This window comes from Strix aluco, chromosome 3 (assembly GCF_031877795.1).
Source record: "Strix aluco isolate bStrAlu1 chromosome 3, bStrAlu1.hap1, whole genome shotgun sequence".
Taxonomy (NCBI): domain Eukaryota; kingdom Metazoa; phylum Chordata; class Aves; order Strigiformes; family Strigidae; genus Strix; species Strix aluco.
In genome coordinates this window covers 52,360,978-52,377,949 of record NC_133933.1, presented here as the reverse complement: position 1 = coordinate 52,377,949, position 16,972 = coordinate 52,360,978, and the positions used below count along the sequence as shown (strand labels likewise).

The window sequence follows — 16,972 nt, the reverse complement described above, 5'->3', positions numbered from 1 at the left end:
GGAGGGAGGGAGGGAAGGGAAGAGAAGAGAAGAGAAGAGAAGAGGGCTGCGGCGCCGGGGCCACCTCTCGGGGTGGATACGCGCGGAGAGGAGCCAGTGCCCGTGCGCTCCCCCCGCCCCGCGCGGGGGCGGCCCCTGCCCCGGGGGCAGCCCCCGCCCCGGCCGCCGGGCAGGACGGACCGCCCGCCCTCCCCGGTAGGGGTAGCGGCCGCCGGGCCCGCACGGAGCGGCGCCGGGGCGGGAGGGGAGGGCCCGGCCCGGCGGGGAGCGATCGCCGGGGACGCTGCGGTGAAGGGACCCGGGCCCGTCGTCGTGCTGCAGCCGCGTGCAGGCGGGAATGATGAGAGAGTGCGGTGGAGGCAGCGCTGGCGGGCACAACGCCGCCCTCACAAAACCCCGGCGCTGGTAACGCCATCCCTTCCCCGCTGGGCTGGTGAGTCCCGTCGAGCACAGGCACGGCACTGGCACTCCTCGTTTTGCTGACCAGAAACCAACCCAGCCGGGATCTAATCGCAGAAGTTTGCTTTCTTGTACTGACCTGTGGATCGTCACTTTGGAAGCAAGGCAGAGACCTGTTCTGTGAGGTCAAGGTGTGGCTCAGCCCCCCAGAAAGTCATTTGAAGGGCTCAGGATTTGCTTTAAACGGGGCCTGAAAACACAGTTGGTCACGGAAACCCAAGACTACGGTGCTGTTGCTACCAAGAAATGCCTGTGTTTACATCTCCTGAGACAGGCAGCTGCAGCTTCTTAGGAGGTCAGCAGGCAGCAAAGCCAGTGTATGTAGTGAAGCAGAGGGGCAAAAGAAGCCCTAATACCAAGAGCAGTCTGATGAACACAGTGCTAAGGGAGTCAGTCAGTGGAATAGGCTGCCCAGGGAGGTGGTGGAGTCACCATCCCTGGATGTATTTAAGGGTCGTTTGGGTGAGATGTTGGGGGATATGGTGTAAGGGAGAACTTTGCAGAGTAGGGCTGGTGGTTGGACGTGATGATCCCAAGGGTCTTTTCCAACCTGAATGATTCTGTGATTCTGTGAATCAATTTTAAAACATTTAATTTGCTGGTGCCTACACTGAAATAGGAAGCATTTGGATCCCACAGATCTTGAGATCACTATGTGCCACGCTCAAGAGATTAAAATACTTTCAGGAAGGGTGTACGATTCTCCTGAAGCGGTGAGCACACACACAACCCATCTGTCCGTGGTTATCTTCTGTTCACCCTGTGGTGTATGTTTAAAAGCTAACATGCTTTAATTTGAATGCCACTTGACTTTGTGCTGGGATACGAGTTGGGTGAGCGGGAACCAGTTGCTCTGTCATCTGTTGTTCAAGTAGCCTTCTTTCAACACCATGTGTGGGTGGCTGTTTCCGCGCTGAGCCTGCAGCCAGCCTAGCTTTCCCTGTAGCAGTCCTTAGCAGTAGGAATGTCAGAAGCAGTAATGTCAAATCCAGCACCTGCTGGAGGGGGGCAAATTATTAATGTGTTTGTTCACTAAGTCCCATGAAACACATTATTTGATAGTCCCAGTAGGATCAGGCCTTGCTTTCACCATGTCACTTTCAGCAGTTTCAACATGTAGCTTGAAGACTGGAGAACAGTATTTACCCTGCAAAGTTGAACTATGTCAGAAGGGGATCAGAGACGTCCTATTCTGACAAGTTGTGCACAAATACTCACAAATGTCTCCAGCTGCAGATGGAACTGCAAGAACAGGAAGGACTGATGGTCACAGCGCTACAGTGTGTAGTTAAAGTGTGTATGAGGTATGACATGTATGACATCATCTAAGGCGTGTTTTGTTTTTTTCTTTCTCTTCAATGAATATGCCTCTGCTCTTCTTCCTTCCCCATTCATCTTGTTGAACTACCCGTTACAGAGCAGTGCCTCAGTGCCAGGATGACTGAACTCTTCACCTACAAGGTGAAAAGAAAAACTGAGTTCAAAACTAAGATGCTCATGAAGGTGCTGACAAAAGACAGCATGAAATGCTGTCACCTTTCAGATGGAGGGTGGCAAACAACCATCAGTGTGTGGCATGTGGCAAGAATCTTGCAAAATGCCACTGTAGGTATGAGGAGCTGAAGCGTTTTTGTAAATCACCTGGCTTGGCACTTGTTAAAACAGACATACGGCACAGTTCCTTATTTTATTCAAACCATGTTCTAACATGACCAACTATAAGTCACCAACACAAATACCAGTTAGTATATACTTGCTAGGAGAATTAGATAATACAAGGTCATATATCCTTCTTTCTTTTCCTCCTTCCTTTACAAGGAGCTCTTATCCCTTGCTCTTTGTTCTTCCTCTTCTTTCATCTTTTTATCTTTTCATACATTAAATCCCAAATGGGCTATATCACAGCAGTATCTTTATTCTAATCAGCTTCCTGATTATCCCCTCGGTTGTACTGATTACTTTCTTCCCCAGAACCCTTGTGATGTCACTTAATCTCTTCAGATAACTCAACAAATAGCTTGTGTTGTCTGATTTCTGGAGGAGAGAGTACAAGGTGTGAATCGCCCCCAAATTTAAAACTATGAGATTATGTGGGGGAGTGATAGCAGTAAAGGTGAAAGCTTCATAGTAGGGACTTACAAAACTTCCTATTTTTAATGACTGATAGAGAAGAATGTTTGATATTGATGCTCTGTAAAGTTTCGTTAGCCTTTAAGAATAACTTTAAAAAAGGGAACAGTCTATAGGTAACACCCCATTTTGCTGCCTAGCTTTAGTACACTGAATCCAAATGCTGAAATGTAGCTTGCACTTTTCAGGAGCCAAAAGGTTTGACTTTTCACTTATGTTAATTTCATTAATTTCAAAGACGTTATTATTGATTTATGCAAGAGTTGGAATAAGATTACTGTTTTCCACCTATGGATCCTGAGGCAAATTAAATTTTATGAAAAAGCTGTAGTAAAGGAATGATACGATTGCAAAATCAGACACAAAACCAGTAGGAAATAAAACAATTTGTCTACATAACCTTATTTTAAGTCTTGATTTGTATGATGTGATCGCACAGTGTTGTTCCACAGGTCTATTCCTCAATAAGTGTAGAGAATGAATGATGGGTGATCAGTGGACTGAATGTCCTCTGTCCTCGTGCTCCAGCCCATGCCTTAATTACTGCTGTGCACTGCCGATAGAATTTCTTTTTGCTTTTTAAAAATATACTTGGCATTGTAGCTTTTAAGTGCCTTATGGTATGAATGAATAATGTCTTTACAGCATCCCAAAAGGCATAAAGCTGGTTTTGTTTTCTAGGAGGGGACCTGAGGCACTGAGTTTCATTTCAGAGATGCTTGCTCATTTTAGGTGCCCATTGGAGATGCCTTTGGCCTGATTTTTCAGTGTACTTAGTATTATACAGTTAATATATATCTATTTTATTGTTCCAAGCAGGGTTGCCTTTGACTTCAGTTGCAGTTCTGAGCACTCAGCACCTTGATAAATTGAATACTGGGCATTTTAATTTGAATCCCTAGAAAAATGAGGAACACAATTAGTGCTCCTCATATGGAGCCAGCTTGGGTGTGCCTGCACCTGTGGTAGAGACATGCCCTCAGAGCCTCATAAACTACCAGAAAGGAGGCAGGTGTTATTTACCCTGTTTGGCAGATGGAGATGTACAAAGAGGTTAACCCTTTTACGCAGGATCGAACAGGAAATCTGTGGTAGGACTTGAAAGTGAAGCCGCATCATTCATGTGACCACAGAAATTACTTTACTCCCTGTTTTGTGGATGCATATTAGCCAGTTTGTGTGGGACTAATGTTAAGGGTAGGACAATTTGTATTGACCTCCAGATGTGTTTAAAAGAAAAGTAGTTGAATGTTTGCTTTGGGTGAAGTCCAGAGTACACAAAATGCTTTGGTATACCAGACAACTTCAAGAGCTAAATTACAGTTTGCTTCCCGCATTTGCTTATGTGTTGTGGTGAAAAATAATTCAGAGAGTTTTTTGGTAACATTGCCTTGTGAAGAGATATAAAGTCTCTCCTCATAGACTTCAACCTGTGTGTATTTAGTTGTGTCTTTAGCCTGTACTGACGTTGGCATGTGTAGCAATAGCTGAGGAAGAATCTGTTTGTTCAGGACTATCTCTTGACATGACAGAAACTCAGTGCATGCACCAGCATCTTCCCTTTTCCAGCCAGCCTTTCTGTCCCCTGTGTTGTCCAGTTGTTCCTGGGAGCTCCACAAGCCTCTTGCCATTGATCCCGCTGAGGGTCTAAAGCAGAGATACTGCCTAAGGGAATTTTCTGAGCTGTTGACATCTGGCAGATGTTCATAAGGTTACTTGGAGGATGCAGAGCAGTCACATGTGGATTGAGCCAAGCCTAACACAAGCCATTATCCTGCTCAAGGCAAAATGCAATTCTTGTAGCTGTCACTCTTGTTCGTTGTATGCCCAGGAAGACGTGTGCTGAGCATATCCTTTCATGTAGAGGAACTGAGGCACTGCTTGGCGGAACAGGGTTCTGCTGTGACGTGGGATGGACCCTTCTGCCATTTTTTGGAAATATTAAGTTCTACCATTAAGAATATCTTGAAAGTGGACTAAACACTTATGTTGCCCACACTGGGTGGTGTTAGCTCTGCGCTAGCACTGTTTGCCGGAGAATGCATAGTATTGTATGTCCCTCTGTGGGGTGACTGTAAGTAAATTGCCATCATCCAGGCATTTTGTCTAATTAGCAGAGCAGCTGCCTTGAAAACATTCTTCTTAAGGGCTGATGTCTCAAGGATTACTTTATTTAATTAGAAAGAAACAAATCACTGGTGGGAAGGTCTCTTTCTAGAGTGCAGAGAATTTTATTTGAAATAGAAAAAAAAGACTTTTCGAATGATATCTTACATGGTAGTGGACAGGGAAAAGGAAGTGAGAGTACATCTGACAGATAATGTTTCTGCGACAAAACCAGATTTGAGTTGATGGAGGTCTTTAGAAAGAGGAATCTTCTAAAAACATGAGTAAAATCCTGCCTTCAGCTACCAGGGATTAGGGGATGTCCATCTGTTTTTGTGATTATTTCTGTTTATTTTTCGCAGGGTTGCAGATTGATTCTCTTGTATCCCTCCCAGCACAATGGTGGGGGTTGCAAGGAAGAGAGGAGGAAGAAGGCTTTGCTGAGGACTGTTACAAGCTTAGCATGAAAATTCTCATTCTTTTCTCTTTTCAGTTTACGCCCTCCAGCTGAAATCTTTGTAACTAAAAGCCCATATTTTGGACCACGTGAAAATGTGTGCATATCCATAAATGTTTGGATAGATAGGCAAACTGGGGGGGGGGGGGGTGGGGGGGGGGGTGGCACATGAGCAACTGTTGCACAGATGGGGACTCAAGAAGCACAGAATATGTAGGAGAATGGAGAAAGTGGTGGGGACCAGAAATCCAGGTAGGCAGAAGGAGTGGTACACAGTAGCCAGGATGAGTCTGGGAACAGAAGTGTTAAGAGACTTAAGCCAGAAAACAGAGTTAAGGGCATCAGTATTCAAAAAGAATGGGAGATGTGGGAACCTAATAAAGAATGGAAAAAAAGTGATACAATTTGGTGTGGCTACAATGGCTTCTTGCCAAAAATCTTGAAAGCATTGCCATCCTAAATTAACAGGGAAGAAGTCAAAGCACAAAGAAATCATTTGAACTGCAAGAGGTCTAAGTTTACAGCAGATCGTAACCAGAGGTGTCCGGGGGGCACACGTGGTGAGTTGGCCTGGGACCAGTGCTCAGAGAGTCGCTGCACCTCCACGTGTTCATGGACACACAGCTGGTGTAAGACTCTTTGGAAATAAAGGAAGCTTTTAATGTGGCTTCTCTGAGAATGAGATGCCAAATGCGGATGCTGGGTGCTTCTGCCATGGGATGGACAGACCTAAAGGGAGGAGCTGGGCCAGAAGGCTGTCCCACAGAGATACAAGTAGGGCAGTTTTTGAACAGGAGCTCTAAGTAGCTTGCTGCCAAGAGGGGCAGCAGTCCTTCCCCATCACTTCAAAACCTTATCTCTGTTCTGATGGAAGGAGCCAGGCTGGCTGCTTGGGCTGGGACGCAGGCAAAGAGGAAATGGAGGCACAGGCATTCTGCTGCTCCTGTGGTCTAGGCCTGTTTTGTCCACACTGGCACTAGCCCTGCCCTGACGTGGCTTGTAACATTGTGCTGGATTGTGCTCACTTGGTGCTGATTGCCCTTTTTCACCTCAGCTTCTGCAAAGAACAGTTTGCAGGTCAATGCCTGCCTGAAATGAGGCACACAAAGCCAGGACACAGCCTGCATTGTGCTGTTACATCAGAAGCCAAGGAGAATAATGATTATTTCTCCACATTGAGTGATACCTTTCTTTACAACTGACTACTAGTCAATCCTGATATTAGTCTCTAATTTTCTCTCAGAGCCTCCCTCCTTTCCATATTTCCTCCCACCAATTATAGCTTGTATTTTTTTCCCAGCAGAACCTCTCTTTCTTCCTGTCCTTCTGATTTCTGTTGACTCTGCAGCAATATTTTTTTGCCCTTATTATAATTCATAATGCTTAGCAAGTTCACATCACCTGGAGATTTCATTACAATATTGTTTAAAACCTTCTTCCTGATCATTAATGTTAAATGCGTATTCCAGCAACATTGCACTACAGTTCCAGACACTCCTCTCAGTTCAGTCCTTGTTTTTCATTATTGCTTTCCCTTTATTACCCTTCAACAGCTTTATAATATAGGTGATCATGTTTGCATATCCAAGCTTCCACCTTTTCTGTTTGTATGCCAGATTATTCCAAGTGATTTGCAAACTCTCATTCCAGGGTCTGCTCTCCTTCTTACATGCACAGCTTATTTTTACTTATGGGCTTTTCTGCTAATATTGGAAATATTTTTGAATTACACAGCTGTCTTCTAAAAATGTTTGAAATCAGAGTCTCTGCTGTTTTGTTGATTTAATAATTTATCATTTTTATTTTCCTGTACTCCAGGGGATCCAAATTTTCTTCTTTCACTTGTCCAGCATAAATAAGAAATGAATCCAAAGCCTTTAAATCAGAGAATTTAACAACCAATCAGAGAATTGTTGTTCCATTGCTTTATATTTCACACTGTATGCTTCACATCAAATTCTTAGCTAGCATTCACACGTGGATTTGTCTTTTCACCACTCCTTGTGTGTGTGTAACTCATCTTTCTGTTCTCAAAGTTCCATATTTCTCTGAAAAACAAAGCAAAACCCGGTGTGTGTAAGGTCTGAGCCTAATTCTTTGAAAAAGGAATGTGTTACCAACAGGAAAAGCTATATAGAATCATAAAATCATAGAACGGTTTGGATTGGAAGGGACCTTAAAGATCATGTAGTTCCAACCCCCCTGCCATGGGCAGGGACACCTTCCACTAGACCAGGCTGCTCAAAGCCCCGTCCAACCTGGCCTTGAACACTTTCAGGGAGGGGACATCTGCAGCCTTTCTGGACAACCTGTTCCAGTGCCTCACCACCCTCACAGGAAAGAATTTCTTCCTTATATCTAATCTAAATTTACCCTCTTTCAGTTGAAAACCATTACCCCTCGTCCTATCACTACACTCCCTGATGAAGAGTCCCTCCCCACCTTTCCTGTAGCCCCCTTTAGGTACTGGAAGGCCGCTATAAGGTCTCCCAGAGCCTTCTCCAGGCTGAACAACCCCAACTCTCTCAGCCTGTCCTCATAGGGAAAGGGCTCCAGCTCTACACATGCCAGTGTGCAGTTCCAGAGTATAAAGTATTCCTCCTGCCCTACTGCAGGATTCCACTCTGAGGTCTTATGAAGGAAGGACGCTGCCTTTTTACCTGGACGATGTAGCTTAAAGTTTAGTTGGTGCAAAAGAACCTCAAATAGTTTTTCCAGTGAGAATAATGCCAGAAAGAAAGAGGGAGAAAGAAGGGTCCTTTCATGGTGATGTATTGGCAAGCTTAGTTAAGAATGGCAAAAGTTTTCAGGACATATGGTTAGAAAGGCCCAAAGCCTTTCAGCAAGATACATAAACACTCACCTAGCTCTAAATAGGTGAGTGGTCCCACTGAAGTCAAAAGAACTACTTCTATGCTTAAAGTTAGGCACATACTTTAGTAACTTGCTAAACTGAAGCCTGAAGACCCACTAATTTTAATCTTGCCAAATACTTCTGGAAATTCTGGGTCAGGGCATTCAGAACAAAATAGCTTTTGTTAAAAATAGTTAGCTTAAGGATATCCAGGAGGAACATGGAAATAAAGAGGAATTCCACTTACAGTTTCACAGCATGCTGATTCTCTGGTGTTTGTATTTATTTGCATTGGTGATCTGTGCAGGTAGTGGGGGTTAGACTGCAATGCGGAGGATGGCATGGTAATGTATTTTTATTGACTAACAGGCATTGAATGCATTGAGATAATGCACCCTTAACTTGCTGGATGCTCATAGGCCTGTTCCTTTTGGATTCTTTCATTAAAAAGCAGAAAAACAAGCCAACAACCTGCTGACACGTGAGGACCGTGATTTTATTTGGTATGTTTTAAAATGCATACTCTTTTCTGGGAAAGATGAAATAGGGCAGATCTGGTTTGCTCCACTGACCTGAATGGTTAGTGGGAATATTTTTGTGAGTTTTGTAAGGTAATAAGATTTATATGATGCTGTATAAAAATCACACTGAGCACTGCAGCGACTGGGAAATGTTTTCACTTAAATGACTTGTTTTAGAAAGTGCAGGTGTGTATATCCTACAGAAGCATGTCAATGGCAGCAGCATCTGAGATGGGAGAAGAAGCCTTATCGAATTCCTTGTTTCATTCCAATAATGTTAAATCCTTTCCTTTCACTAGGATGGAAGTGTATGAAAACTCATATACTGAATCCTGTGTTTCAACCATTGCTTTGCCTCTGTTTATAAGAAGGAGCAGACATACGCAAAACATGCCTTGGGGAGTGTGCTTTCCTGCTGAGTCTACCCTGAACGAATTAATCACAGAGCTTCAATTGTGTCTCTATTTCGCAAAGCTGGGGCCTGTCTGGGCCCCATAGCTAGGTCAGTGATAAAGCCATAGCAGAGATTACTTCAGCATTATAAATTGGCAAAATTTACTGGTGTACATCACACCACTGCAGTATTGCTAAATGCATCAGTGGAGCAATATTATGGAAAACTTCTCATCAACAAAGCCTTTGCTTCATTTTTTCATGTCTAAAACGAGCAGTGGCAAACTAAACCAGTGATATTTATTTCTTTTTCACTTCTTTCTTTCCTGTAAAGGTTAACTAAACTAGCTACCGAATAAAATTGAGTTACTTTACAGACAATGGTTCTTTGCTCTTAGGCATATTGCAGAAGAAGAGCTGTGCTGGCAGGAAGATGGTGCTTGTTCTGCGAGACTGTATTTTCAGCATGTTATGCAACACCAGCAGGTTTGTAAAACTCCAGTTGTGTATTGGTACCAACAGTTAGTGTTTTGCATGCTTTGCCATTCGCATGTAGGGTCTGCTGAATTCATCATGGTCTTTGCAGCAGTGTGGTGATCAGGGGCAGTTATAAGTAATTAGTGAGCTGTGGAAAAACAAATGGAAAACTTACAAGCATGCTGAGACACTAACTGTGTGCTCAGCAATGGGATGGGCTAAAGCACATATTGCACATTCCAGGATGGGGAAGATGAATGGGAGATGCGTAGCTGATCTCTAATTCCTCTGCTACTGAGGCTGTGGAGTTTGTGCTTTAACATTTCTGTTCACATTTTTTTTTGTGTGAATAGACTGTGAACAAACACACATATACATTACCTATGCCCCAACTTTGCCATGTCATCCTCTCTACAGTTTATTCCTCTTTAGCAAATTTGTGTTTATTGTCAGGTGCCTATGAAGATTCCTTGGTTACGTTTGTAACTGGATTTTTATTAGACTAGTTTGATTTCAAAGTACGTTGCCATGTGAACACCTGAGAAAGAGAGGGGACAGGAAATTGTTACAAGAGCTTTTTATAAAATACTGGGCTCTTAAAATAACTTAAAGTTTTAGAAATGAAAATCAGCAGCCCATGCCCAAGTAATCCTAATTTGATTACAAAAAGACATAACACAGTTAATTGCACATGAAATGATTTGGTATTGTGTGAAATGCATACTACTATGTTCTGTACATACTACTGTACATAACATTTCATCCCTCACCACAGGAGACCCACATGGCCTCATTTGCTTTCCACGTGTCTTTCTGAGGTAAGAATGTGACATACAAGGCTTCTCTTATTTGTCTTGCTGTCCTTTTGGCTGCAGTGATACCAGGTACTCTTCCCACCAGTGCCAGCTATAAAATAAGCATTTTGAGTCTCACCTCCTGCTGAATGTTCTTATACTCAGCTTCAGAGGTGTTGTGGAGGGCTTGCTTGAATGGACAGGAGTAGAGGAGCTGACAGAATTGACAGAGGCCTATGTCAAGATGGTGCTGGGTTAAATCTGCATCGAGATTGAGACAGCAGAGAAATTCTCCCAAAGGATGCCACTCTCTAATTCCTGGGGAAGCACAAGTAACACTAGAGTGTATTTCAGTTATGGCACTGCTAGAAAATTTTGCCTGGTAATGACTCAGTACTTCCTACATCCCTAGATCTGTCTATTAGAGCTATGGAGCCAGGTCCACTTTGAGCATACCTGAATCCAGCTTGAAAAATGTCCAGGGAATTAAGCTTGGTCTGAGCTTGACTTATTGCCTGTAAAACAGTCTCCTGTGATTGATTATAGGTTTTCTGTACAACAGACATGCTGCCATTGGGAGTGGGTACAGCACAACTGCAGGAATTTCTAGTGCTCTTGTTCCACTGACTGATAATTATGCTTTGGTGTTGTGGGCACATGTGTTCTCTGAAATACCAATGCCAAAGAGTTGTCAAAGGAATTTCAGAGGAGCATTTACCCCTCACGTGGGGGCTTTTGTAATTATTATGTTTATGCAACACTGTAGAACAGGATGCACTGGTATACAGTTACTGCCAATTGTATTGGTGTGAGAACCAGAAAAGTATAGCACTGCCACAATGTAAGCACGACTTCTAGGTCAGTGAGGGGCAGGCATTTCTGGATCTCAGTTAAAACTTTGCCTGACTGGCTTCTCCACTACATTAAATTAACCTGGAGCTTGGAGAAGGGGTTTGAAGATGCAGCGTCTATTTGAAAGTGTTGGCACAACTAGATATTTAAGAATGATTATAGAAAAAAAATCAATAACACCATCAGGAATCCTGAATGACATGGAGAGAAACAGAGGAAATCAGAAGCCACTTAAGGGATTAACTGAACCTCCAAAAATTATTCAGGTCATGTTTGGATTTGGTGGCTTGTCCTGATCCTATCTGCACGTGTTTGCTCTTCATCTCTCAGATCTGACATTCTTCACTCTCAGGAGAGACTGCTGCTATTTCTGTTCTCACTGACCATGGGAGCACTGTGCTGTTTTGGAGATCTGGAGCGAGCTGCTACATCAGTGCAGTATGTGTCCAGAGATACTCCTTCAGGTCCTAGCAGGACTGTGTGAGTGTCATTGTGTTGGCGTCCCTGAGCTCGTTTGTGCCTCAGCACTGCTCTAGCACATCCGTGTTGTTTGTAATTGTGGTGCTAGCTCATGGCCCCATGCCATGGCTTGGGTGTCCCCTGAGAGCATTGTGCAAGCCTGCCTGAGGGACACCATAGTACTTTCACATTCATACCTTCTGCAGCAGCTTGAGTAATGTAGGATCAAGTAGCACAGACTCTTTTCTTCCCTTTTACTGAGCTGAAATTATCCATCGGGTCATTTCCATTCCTGCTTCCCATATTCCTCTTCCCTGCAGCACTGATAAATTGCCTCTCTTCTGTATAGGTGTAGTTCTTCAAAAGCTCTTTCTCAACAGAGTAGATACATGGCAGAAAGCATTACCCAGAATTTGCCTTGCAAAGGTGGAGAATTTAGTGTCCAGACTCACATTAGCAGTAAGGCAAATCTTTCTTGACCTATTCTTCTGACCTTAAGTGAGACATTAGTGCTTTTTTAAACCTTGCTATGTATGCCAGAAGCCCTAAGACCAGCCCTCTCCAAACATCACTGAGGATCAAGTTTTCTCCGATCTCTCTTCCAAAACAGAGGCAGCTGCTATCCTCGTTGCTACATGAAGAACATCTGCCATCTGTTATCAAGAGTCTGAAACCTTAGCTAACAGCTACCCTGCTGAATGTTTTTAATACCTGTAAAATAACTCTGATGCAACAGCTGCAGTACAGATTAAGGACAAACACAGAAACACTTGCAAAAAACCAAAGCATCTCCGTATGTGTGGGCACCCAAAGAAATATTTAATCTTCACAGAACAGGATGTTTTAAATTAGATGCTCAAATCTCCTTCCCTGCAAGCAAATTCTTATGTAAATCCTGTAAAGCTCTTCCCAGAGAAAATTTGGAAGGCTAGATTTGCTTTGTGTACATCTTCTGTTTGCTAATCAGCATATTCCATTGCAGATCCATCCTGGCTAGGAGACAGTAATCCACCAATCCACCCCTCCCAGGACATCAAATTAAGGTAGCAATAGGAAGTCTTCATCTTTATAGTCCTCTGTAAGCAATGTTGAAATTAATGGTGTTGTCTCCTCTCCACCACATAAGGTGAAATGCAGAGGAGATGGCAGGCGTTACTTTGCTATCCTATAACAGAGATTTGGGTTGAGATTCCGGTTGTCCTCTGGATGAATGTGGGAAAATGAGGAAAGAAGATGGGACTTAAGAGGGTCTAATGGAGGAGGAGATGCTCACTTCCCTTTCTAACATTGCTGAAGAGAATGAAGGTGGGACAAAAAGACACGCTTCGCTGTCTTGCAGGCTGAGAAGACAACTGTCTCAGACAAACCCTCAGAGCCTTCAGAGACACCAGTGGAATCATACAGAGGTTTTCTGGAGAACAGCTGCGGTTCAACTTCAGCCATCCTTTTTGAAAGGTATTGATTTCCTGCTGGAAACTGGGCCACCTCAGTTTGAAATGCTTTACTCCTACTCCAAAGAACATTTCCAACCTGATGCTGGTATCAAGTCAATATTTACGCAGCAGGCTGGACTTGGAACACTTCAGCATTTTTTGCAGCACTCCTGCAACACAAACTCCTTGGTGTTTGTGTTCAGGCTTGTCACTTTGTCTGTCTTAAGCACACTGGGAGCCCCCTAAAACAGCACAGCCAGGTGATGTGACCCCCAGGAACTTGTGCTCTGGGTACCCATCTTTGGAGGAGGGATAAGAGTTGCTTCCCTATGTAACTGTTTTCTTGGCTAAGTTCTCCAATGAAGGCTGTCATTTCTGATACGTGAGCTCTCAGCGTGACAGTGCTATGCTTCTCACTTGATTCAAAGTGAATTTTACTTACATGGCTGTCAGGGCTTATACCCCCAACCCCTGTTCTTTTGGCTTTCCACCTCTGTGTGTGTATGCAGTGTGGTTTCTGAGAGGTTATAATGCCTCTGCTATCAGAAAGCAGAACCTTTAATAACACCTGGGGTTTTATAATCCTTTCTTTCATTTCCTTTTAAATTAATCCAACCCTGTCTTGCTGCAACATATGAGGTACTCTTCTTAAAAAGACAGAATTGTGATTAGATTACAAGGTACTTCAAAGATGCCCCACCTTCAGCTGTTTGTGAGCTGCTTAGAATTAGTGGAACTATGTGGCAATGGGCAAAAGTCTTACCGCAAGCAGGACTTTTCCCTTTGATTGAAATTCCAGGATGTGCTGAAAACTGCACAGCTATTGTGTGCAATACAGTTATGTCAGCAGGAAATCTGGGGACTTTTAAAATTTGGCCTGTTTTGACATGGCAGCTCTGCTCCCTGCAGTTTATGCATAAAATGCCATGATGCCCTGGACTGGAAGGTTGGAAATATAATAAACACCATAAGTGCAGTTAGACTCTGATCCTGCCGCCACAAGAAGTCAATACGTGTTTTTTTTTTCTCCCAGGATTTCAGCATCAGCAGAATCCAGACAACAGATGTGGGAGTGCCTCATCTTGCCACTGCTATCTCTTCCCCCAAGATCAAAGTTACCATCACTCCCCCCTTCCCCTGAGGGAGTCGTAACAAACTGATGAAATGCTGGGAACAACTCAGTCAGGAGAAAACTACAAACAAACAAACCAACCAACCAACTGAAAAGACTAAAGGAAGCAGAACCCATAAGAAGCAATGCAGAAATAGAGTGGTTAGTCAGTTGGCTTCAGATCCAATCCAGCAAGCTTACCATTTGCTGGATTATTTGCTCTAAGCTCAGACACTGTGCTCAGCATTGCCCTTCGGCCGTCCCAGAGGCACCCCACAGCTGTGTTTCTTCATGGTGTCTCTGTGTGATTGAAAACTATGCACTTTAGAAATTGTTCCTTCATGAAATGGAAGGACAGGACCAAGTCTTTGCTGTATGGTACCTGACATGCTTTCCAGTGTGTGCTGCTGTGTCAGCACAGCCAGTAGCCGCAGAGGAGTGTGGAGGCCAAGGTGTACGTACTGGAGAGGGCACATAGGTAAGGTGCAGTCTTGAAAGATGTATCTTCTGTTTTCTAGCTGAGGTTATTGTTTGCTGATGGGAAGATGCTAGTTCATGCTTTGATCTTCTTTTGCATGGTCCAGAGTGACATCTAATGGCACAGTACCAGACTGCACCATGCCTGGGGAGAGCTAAGTGGACAAAAAGCTAAGTGGACAAAAGTTGCCAACCATTTATCAAGTGACAAGGGCAAGGTAAATTCTGTCAGGGGTGAAAAAACAAATAGACGGTATTAAACTAAACTGTCACACTATTTGTAGCCATACTTCGATATATATTACCTGAATAAAGCTGGGAAGTTAAGTAGTCTAAAGGTTGGAAGTGGCAGAGTTAAGCTGCCTGTGAAAATGTTAAATATTTCACATAATATGTTAGTTTAATGAAGTATCAGTGAGTTTAAACAATATGAAAGGAGGGAGTCAGGATAATATTCCAGAAGGGAGTCAATCCCAAATATTCTATTTTGAGTTTGATGTGATGTACGTCTTTCATATATAACTGCTTTTATAAAAAATAACAAGATCGTACAAAATTGTTTTGCCAGAACAACATATTCTAATAAAATATGCTCCAACAAATATTTTCAACGAGTGCTGTGTTGGGGCAATATTGTTTTGAACTGTGCAAATTGTAGATCAGAGATCTGTCTGATCTTACCAGCATGGAAATACATTTATATATGCTGTATGAATTCCCTTTTAGGCACCAGTCGAGGCAATTTTGCACCATTAATGTTGCAAGAAAAATAATTTGTGCATTGTGTTCAAGTGTTGGAGGCCAGCATTTAAAATATATAATCCCAAATAAGGGATAACAGTAGCAAGAAAAGCTTTGGAATTATTTGAGCTAGCTTTTTAGGGATATAGCAGTTTTCCTATTTACCTTAAATTGATTGAGTTTTATTTGCAGTAATGGGCATTGAATGATATTCCATTTAGAATAGTTTCAGAATTGCCAAATTAAAAGGAAAAGTTTAACTGAATTATATCTATATGCATATATCTATACACATATATGTGTGTGTGTTGGTGTATAAAATACAGTTAGTAAGTTGTGCATAGTTCACTTTAAGAATGTCAATGTCTAAAAAGCATTAGAGCACACACAGTTTTAAGGTAAGTTTTTCATCTCTGGTATGAATCCATAAAGCAAAATCGCACTAGCACTAAAGGTGTAAATAACTATTGGTTCTATCCTTAAGAAGGCTGAGCAGCATATGGTGACCCCAGGAAGAAGGTGGCTTTTTGCATCTCTTCAGTCATGACCCACTGGTAGCATGTTCCTCCTCTGACCCTTTAGACTTACAAATTCATGATAAAGACAATTTATCAAGGAAAAATTAATGAGTTTTTGCCTTTTAAAAAGATATTTCTAAAAGCCATATATCTTATTTTCAAGGGATTCTTTTCTTTATGGGTTTTTACATTAGGAAGTTGAGTTTCTAGCTACCTTTTTGCCCAGAAGTCTTTATATGGTGATTGGAATATTATCATGCTTGTGACAGTGGAGAAGCAGTACAGAAAAAATCCTTTTTGCACAACACTAAATTCAGTTGAGGAACTCATTGCTACAGAAGGCTTTGGAGACTAAAGTTCACACAGTTAGGCAAAAGAAGATTAGGAAAAATCGTGAAGTATTGGTCCAGCGGTGGGTGTTAAATGTAGTTGGAGTGCATCTATCAGCTCAGGAACTCACAGCTGCTGATTGCTGAAGAAAGGGTGTATAAACAGGGAAAAGGATTACTCTCTGACTGTGCCATTACATATATTATTTCCCTTAGCATCCAGTATTAGTTACTGTCAGAAATGCATTTCAGCTAGCTGCAGTTTTGCTCTCTCCCCTATGGCTGTTCTAATGGCTGATTTTTGTTACACGAAACTGCAGGAACAGCTTTACTTTTTTTGTTTGTTTGTTTGTTTTTCCTCCCACCAGAAAAAATGAACTTAAGCTAATTTTTTTGTTGAAGTATCAAGTATATTACTTCAGACTGGGAAAGCATTTGCTTATCTTAATCGAAGTATAAGTGGTCTGTAGTTTTAAAAGTAAATTAGTTACTGTCATGGCTGTGTTACCTTAACCCAATATCCAATATCTTAGACAATTATTAAACTGGCAGATCTGGAAATGTAATGTTTTTGATAGCCTCAAGCTTCCTTTCACTGTATATTGATTGCGCTCAGAAGGGGCTTTCAGCTGACTATCTCCAGCCTTCAGGCAAGGAGCCTTTCTCTCACAAAGCATTTGGTATCCAGCAGCTGGAGGTGACATTTTTAGACACTGGTCCTTTCTTCAGCTCTGAGGAAGGTGTTTAATTATATATCGCTTCACATCCAGGAAGTAGCCTGGGAATGCACAGACTACTCTGTAGGCTGTCTTTGTGGAAAGACAAAGAATATTATCTTTTCATTGTGTTGGCTTCCTAAAG

General features: G+C 42.7%; 1 long non-coding RNA gene across 2 annotated transcripts; it reads left to right on the top strand.

The window, feature by feature from the left end:
• Positions 1–294: 294 nt before the first annotated feature.
• On the top strand, positions 295–15,372 carry LOC141921765 (uncharacterized). Of its 2 annotated transcripts, none has more exons than XR_012622771.1 (6): positions 295–433; positions 9,319–9,406; positions 10,173–10,215; positions 12,485–12,545; positions 12,842–12,957; positions 13,969–15,372. It is a non-coding gene; the product is annotated as an uncharacterized LOC141921765 (long non-coding RNA). The 2 variants fall into 2 exon arrangements; XR_012622770.1 differs by lacking the exon at positions 295–433 and adding an exon at positions 1,614–1,763.
• Positions 15,373–16,972: the final 1,600 nt, after the last annotated feature.